This window comes from Henckelia pumila, unplaced genomic scaffold, assembly GCF_033568475.1.
Source record: "Henckelia pumila isolate YLH828 unplaced genomic scaffold, ASM3356847v2 CTG_389:::fragment_1, whole genome shotgun sequence".
NCBI lineage: Eukaryota > Viridiplantae > Streptophyta > Magnoliopsida > Lamiales > Gesneriaceae > Henckelia > Henckelia pumila.
In genome coordinates, this window is record NW_027331817.1 from 52,681 (window position 1) to 60,945 (window position 8,265).

Below are 8,265 nucleotides of genomic sequence, written 5' to 3' on the forward strand. Positions count from 1 at the left end.
TTTTGCTCTTGAAAAATACAAATGATGGTAAAAAGTTGTTTTTTTCCAAATATTATGCATTAATTAGATAAAAAAAGTTCAAAGTAAGAACACGTTATCCGAAGATTATATGCATGTTTCCTGCATCTAATCATTCAATCGAAAAAAAAATTGATTAAACCTAAAAATGGTTTGCTCTCCAACGACAACATAAAATATAATGAAATCTTCATGACGTTTTTCTGAACATCCAATTATTGTCGCATGAAATGGTTGTGGTGATATATACTTTAAATACTATTCATTGTGCAATATTTTTTCGTACGTCCATGCTTCATCGTCATCACGAGCACCGCCCACAAATGCGTGTAAATACCACAATCAAAATCTGCATCTTATTGTCAACACAAAACCCGGTTCACATTTTTCTATATTTTGTATACAAGTAATAACAAGTGCCATTTTTTGTGAATTAAAAAAAACACAAAAATCTACACTTCTTTATCAAATTTTTTATTTAGTGCTTCTAATTTCTCCCACGAATTATTTGCATCTTTTCTTCTCTGCATATGTGCCTCATTTTCATCAAATATTTTTAACCATTTCTGCATAAAAGAAAAAACATCAATATCATCATTACTAATTCTAATATATCATATGCTTTCTAAATTTCGTCCAAACAACACATACCATCAAACTTAGTAACTTAAAAAAAAACGACAAAGAAACACAATGCAAAACACACCAAAAAATCAAACAAACCAAAAATTATCCATCAAAACAAACTAAACAAGACAGATAAATTAAACAAACTAACACAAATTGAAAGAAACATAATGCAAAATACACCATTGTAATTCATACTCTTCATTTGACATATTAAAGATCTATGATAGCTTGATATAAAAAAATATTAAACTTCAAGGGAGGTTCCATTGTTTGAAATATAATATGTAGCAAACTGAAAAGTGCGGCAACAACACGCCCTTAAAAAATTCACACTTCAAAAATCGAACAAATAATAATCTAATTAGAATTGTTGGTAAAAAAAGTTAATTTAGGAACTTCACATAATCAAAAAGCTAATTTAACAAATTCATTTAAATAAAGGTAAAAAATCACTATACTACTTTCCTATATGCTTTTTAAGAAAATCTCTCTAAATTAAACAAACTAGTACACATCGAATGCATAAGCTACAACAAAAACAAAATAAAAATAAGACTAAAATTACAACAACAATAAGAAATAGTGCAGAAATTGATTGCGGTGATTATATGTAGATGTGAGTAATAAAATTGACGCAATAGTGGTTGATCACTAAATTAGTGATCATTTTTTAAAGGGAAAAATCATTAGTGATCATTTCATATGAAAATAAATTGTTTATTCTACGGTTTAAATTAATATTTCATTCTCAATTCCAAAAAATCGTGCCAATTAATTGCACAAGAATTTAAAAAAAAAGTGTGACAAAGAGATATACAACAAAAAAAACAGCTGTAAATGGACATACAAATCCAAAAAAATCGACAAAAAGACACAAAATAAATTACCATAAAAACAACAACAAAAAGACACAAAATAAAACTATCTAATAAACTACCATAAATCAATAATAAAAAGACACAAAATAAAACAATATATTAAAGTGTGTGAAGAACAGAGAGCAAAGAACAAAGAGAACGAAATAGAAATACTACCAAAATTCAATATACTACCTTGCTATAGACCTTTTAAGAAAATGCCTCTAAATTCAAAAAAACAGCAGAAAGGTGACGAACAGAGACAAAAACTTATGTTTTATTGATTCGAAAAAATGAATCAGAATATAAATGGAGAAGAATTACACGGCCTTATATATTTTGGTATCCTGATCATCTATATGTTTAATCTTAAAAATAACAAAATTATATAATGCAAAATAAATCGACTTTTCGCTTCAAAAAATAAATAAATCGACTTCTATAAAATATATCCCGCACAATCAAGCACAAAATCGCAGAAACAATTGGAAAAATCGACCAAAATATCAAACTTGGAAAAAGAAACTCACTGCCTTCGTCTCCTGTGTTGCTTTGACTTGTCCCTTGTCATCGCCTCTTCGAAACCTTCGCGGGTCGTGTTGTAGGTGAGTGGGTTTCTTAGGCCGTGGTTTTTCTCCCGTGAGTTCTCAAGTTGAGAGAAGAAGGAAGCATGGGTTGGAGAAGAAAGAGGCGAGAGTGGGTTGGAGAACAAAGGGAAGGAAATTAGGGCTAATAATTAGGGAAAATAAGAATTAAGGGTTAAAAAGATTAAATATGTGAAACATGGAGTTGAAAATAAGTTTCTGGTGCATCAGGGAGTGCAGAAAAAGAATGTATAACATGGGGACTGAACTTAAAGTGAAGTTTTTGATTAGGGATTTATGTCCAATTTCCCGATTATATAATCATGGTATATAAATTTTATAGGATCCGTTTAGAAAAATATTTATAAAAAGATTTAATGTTTTTTAAGTAAAAAAAACTTATAATATATGTTTCGATAATATTTTTTTAAAATTTTTTTATAAAAGTTTTATCAAATTATAGTTTTTAAAAAATAATTGAGACGTATTCTTTGATATTTAAGCATAAAAATCGGCTTAAACAAAAATTAAAAATTGTATAGAATATTTGTCTAAACAAAATTTAGTTTTTGGAAAAATAAGTTTTTTGATCCATTAACTTGTTCATGTTTTGGTTTTTGTCCATTAACTTTTCCGATGTGAGTTTTGGTACACTAACTTTGCATTTTCAATGTTTTTTGATCCAACTGCATACGTGTCAATTTTTTATCGGTCCAAAATGATGACGTGAACCAATCAAAAGCTGACACATATGCAGTTGGACCAAAAAACATTGAAATGCAAAGTTTATGTACCAAAACCCACATAAAAAATGTTAATGGACCAAAACTCAAAGGAGGTAAAGTTATTGGACCAAAAAACTTATTTTCTCTTAATTTTTTTTAACTACCATACCATTTTTTAAATAGTTGTCCAAACACCTTTTCAACTTTAAATTTTTTTATACTATTTTTCAAGTACATATATATTCTTTAAAAAACTTTAAAAATTTCGTGGAAAAACTTTTATAAAAATATTTAATAAGTAATTGTCCAAAAAAAACCATATATTTCTCATCAGGTATTCTCATAACATTTTATTTTCGGTTATGAAGATATTGTTATTTATATATATATATATATATATATATATATATTATATACATTATCAAAGCTTTGAAAATTATGCTTAATATATTATATAATACATTATGTCATGTAATTGCGTTTATTTTTTATATAGAAATTAAAGGTCAACCAATTGACTTTAACAATGAACAAACAATGTCGTGCATGCAGCATACACCTGTATACATAAAGATGATGACGAGTGTACGCAGGGGCGGATCCAGGATGCTGTATTAGGAGGGGCCGTGTCAGTATACACAATAATAAAAATAACTATTATATGTTTATAAATAACTTTCAATAATAAATACAATAAATAAAAAAAATAATATCGTGATATCTCGTATATTTGATTGATACATAAGAAAATATGAAATGCGTAATAATTTTTTGATTTTTTAAATGGTGTATTGTGATCGTAGCTATAAAATATCACACATAAAATTAAGCTCAATCGATGAGTCAAAAATCACGTTACTCAAAACTTGTTTAAAATCTCGTTGAACAAAATGATACTAATGTATACAGAAAAGTCTGAACTTTTTCTTACATGCAACTTGAAATTATAAAATATACAATCTCAAAATAATAACGCATTTAAAACACAATTCGATCCTAAAAATAACATGCTAAAACATTAATTCAAATAAGTATGCATAAAGTATTACAATGCATAAATTTTATAATATATATATATATATATATATATATATATATATGATTTTGGAGACATAAGTGGATATGAGTTTTTTTTTTTGTAAGTCAATGATTACATTTTCATTCAGAAAAAATATTGCAACTTGCAAGCAAAATAAGATCATCAATCAAGAAGTCAATAAAAAATAAAAATAATTATAATACAAAACAAAAAAGAACGAAAGATTAATATATAAAAGTCACGTGATTAAATGAAAAATTATCAATCACATACTGAGCCAATTTTGATGTTAAGAAAAGTCGAAAATTTATTATTCTTGATTTTAAAAAATAATAAAATTATTGACTACCAAAAACTCCAAAATCTCAAATTTTAAAATCAATTTAAACGTATTAAAAATAGAGCAAAGTAATTTACATTGAAGATAAGTAAAACAAGAACTATAAAAAAATTTTAAAAAAAAATCACGAGATTTTTACAATAACAATATTTTAATTTTTCAAAAAACCAAAAAAAATTATAATAGGGTTTTAAATAAAATATTAATTTTACAAATAAAAATGATAAAATAATTTTAAATAAAATGAGTAAAAATAGTAATAAAAGAATAATAATAAAAAAAGGTTAAATTCAAGGGGGTCACGAAGAATCAAAATATGCTCTTTTCTATAGACTTGGGAGGCGGAACCAATAGACCAAATGCATTAATGTTGACTTATGGGGGCCAAAAATATTTATATCTAAAACAGAAAAATTATACTATATATATACTACAAAAATTTTCAAAAATTTTCGGGTGGGGCTGTGGCCCTCCTTCGCCCTACAGTAAATCCGCCCCTGAGTGTACGTACATATACAAAGTTTATAAGAATGTGAATGCAAACGAAAATATGCTTGCATGCAATATCAGAAAGAAAATAATATGGTGAACAAGTTTTTTTTTTTTTTTTTTTTGGGAAAAACACCGCCGGAAGCGGGGGGTTAGGCAGACCCCTACATGTATATAAATATAAATAAAAGATACAAATAAAACCTAAAGGGAGGGGAACTAGACCAAAACCTTTCCAAAAGGCTATACAATAAAAAAAAGTCACATCAGATCATCTAGGGTAACGGATAAAATACAACCAAAACAATCCTAGGAAATACATGAAAACAGACAAAAAAATCATAGGCACTGAGACGCGAGAAAAAAGCCAGCAGTCATCCTGAGCAACAAAAAGCCAGAAGAAATCCACCACTCGAGCTCAGCAAAAGCAAAGACAGACACTGAGACGCGAGAAGAGAACTAAAACCATCCTGAGCTGGACTAGAGAGCAGAGCTGAGCTATAAAAAGTCCAGAGAATCACTATCCACTGAAGAGTCACTGTACAACAGAATTCGCCTGGAAAAAGGAGGAGCAAACGCAAGCCAGCATACCCGAAGCAAAAAAATATCTTGAAAATGGTGAAGGGAACTCGAAGCATCTCCAGAAACCAAAATAGACTAGAATAGCCAAAATCAAGGGGAGTGTAAGGCCGCCCACAACAACCACCATCCAAAGACAAGAACCAGGCAAAAGGAAACCACAGTGAGCGTCTGGCAAAACCATCACCCTGAAGTAGTAGAACAAACAAGCAGGGAGACAAACTAACTCCAAAACTCCGAAAAGAGGCCAGAGAGCTGCACCTGCAAAGAAAAATAGAAAGCTACATATATAAATAAGATTTAGGCGAACCTAGAGCAAAAGATGAATAAAAAGAAGCCCAAAAGAAACGACCAAACGCGAGCAGAAGGCTCTAACTGAACCTAGATCTAAGATAGGGGAGGCCGGATAAATCAGAATGAGCCAAAGCAGCAATGAGAGTGGTTAAAGGAACACCAATCTCCAACAAATACTGCCTATGATTATGAGCCTGCCGCGCCAACGCATCCGCCACCAAATTCCCTTCCCGATAGATATGAGAGAAATGAACCGGCCTATTCCGCACCAAAAGACACGTCCTCGAGACAATATGGTCCAAATCCCAATGGCACCACCGAGATCTAAGAATCTGAATGGCTATCTGTGAGTCAGTCTCAATCCAAAGGGGAAAAAGGCTAAGGTCAGAACAGAGAAGAATACCCTTCCAAACCGCCCAAAGTTCTACACGGACATTGGACCCCAAACCAATGAACTCACTAAAAAATGCCAAGACCCTACCAGAACAATCCCGGACAACCCCTCCCATAGAAGAATCACCCGGGTTACCTCTCGAGCTCCAATCGACATTGAGCTTGAAGATCCTAGGCGGAGGCCTCAACCAACGAACAATGGCAGTCTTATGAATCCGTTGGATGCCGATCGAAATGCCCATTTTCCCCGCAACCTGCAAAGCCCCCAGCCAGAGACGGGGCTTGATAATAGCTGCAGAATGAGCAAGTCAATAAGACAAAATCTAAAACTTAACGTTCTCCGCAGAGGAGGGTAAGATATAGTGCTTTGCATCATTTCGTGCAGTTCAAAGGAACCAAAGCACGACAAAAGGAATGAATTCCCTCACATTACCCCAGGCGACCACTCGCGACCCCTTTTCCAAGCACTGAAAAATAAACTGAAATTCTCAGTGATAGGGATGCGAACTCTAAAGATGGCCCCAAAGAAATGCCACACAGAGCGGGCAATGGGACCGTCAATGAAAATATGCGTGAATGTCTCCGACATCTCACAGCACTGACACTTGGACACAAGGGAGAAGCCACGCTGCTGTAGCATCTCATCCACAGGCAACCACCGATGCCAAAACCTCCAAAGGAAGAAGGACATGGTGGGCCTCATCCAGCGACCCCAACAAGGAGTAAAAATATCGAGACCGAACCTCTCGGTCTGACCTGCTCCCACGTAGATCTCACAGAAAAAGCACCATCGGTGCTATGAATCCAGATGGCTTTATCTGGCTCATCCACCAGAACAGGAATTTGAACGATCTCCTTCGCCACAGAGGGAGCAACGACAGCGCAAAGGAGATTAAAATACCAGGCTTCCTCAGACAGAAAGCTAGAAACTCTCGCACACCGGTCCCCTCTGACATCACACCTGCTCGATAGAGGAGCGTCACCCAACCAAGTATCATCCCAAAAAGATACATCCCCAAGACCAATCCTCCACTGGATACCAGGCTCCGCACGAGGTCTAACCTGGAGCAAGCGCCGCCAAGTGGGGGAGATGGCTCCATGAGAAGGAGCACAAATAGGGCTCATATTTCGGCAATTCTTCCTCGAAAGGAATCTCACCCAGAGAGAAGAACCCTGCTTGAATCTGAACCACAACTTCATGAAAAATCTGTCAACAATGTCTTTTAGCCTGCGAAAACGCAGGCCTCCTTCTTTCACAAGGAGACAGGCGCGAGACCAGTGGGCCTAGTGCCACTTCTTCTCTAAGGGTCTGGAGCCCCAAAGAAAAGCTTTAAAAGTAAGCTCCAATTTCTCCAAGACAGCCAAAGGAGGCTGGATCACCTGGCAGAGATAAAGCAGGATCTAAAGGAGCACACTGCTGATCAAAGTCATCCTACTCCCAGGAGCAAGGGAAACTGCCCCTCCGCGAACCCAGTAATGCACAATAAACGGGAGTGGCGACCGGCGGTCCAACTCGGAGAAAAGATCATGGAACTCTTGATATGAGCAGCTACTGAAACAGAAAGTAAAAATAAAAGAGATTAATTCATGTATGGGGAAGTATCATTCCGTTGTTGCTGGTAAGTGTTTGGATTTCAACTTTTCTTGATATTGTTTTGTAAAAATTTTCCAAGATTAACTGTTATTAGTAGATATGAACATCAAAAGTTGATTGGGTAAATTGCATAGAGCCCCCTTTGAAATTTCAAAATAGCAAATAAATCCTTCCGAGATATAAGTAGGATTTTAACCTCCTATCATATATATATATATACATATATATATATATATTTAAAAAAAAAGATGCTCATGGGCCCCTTACAAAAATATTAATGCAATATTCTAACCCCTTTCTTGTAAACAAAATAATTTTTCTATCATATTTCCTGCGTACAAATCATAATATAATAATGATCACTAAAAATGAATATAAATCATATTATTTTTTTTCCTGTTATATTTTTATATATATTCAATTTGTGGACATGTGGTGTGTTAATCTTATTTCTTTGATCATTTTATAACGTCGATATTGCAATATTTTAAGTGTAAAAACTTTTTTTTTGTATGAATCTAATTAATGACAATTTTTATGTATTCATACACATAAAATGTAAATTATACATTGTCGAAAACATTAAAAGTGTGTGCATCGATCTAAAATTTGAGATTTGTACGCAATTTCATCAAGTTGATTACTTTGATATAATCTGTACCTAGCTACTTACCTCAGAGGCTTGGGTAAATAATCAACATCTATATACATTTATATTTGTTT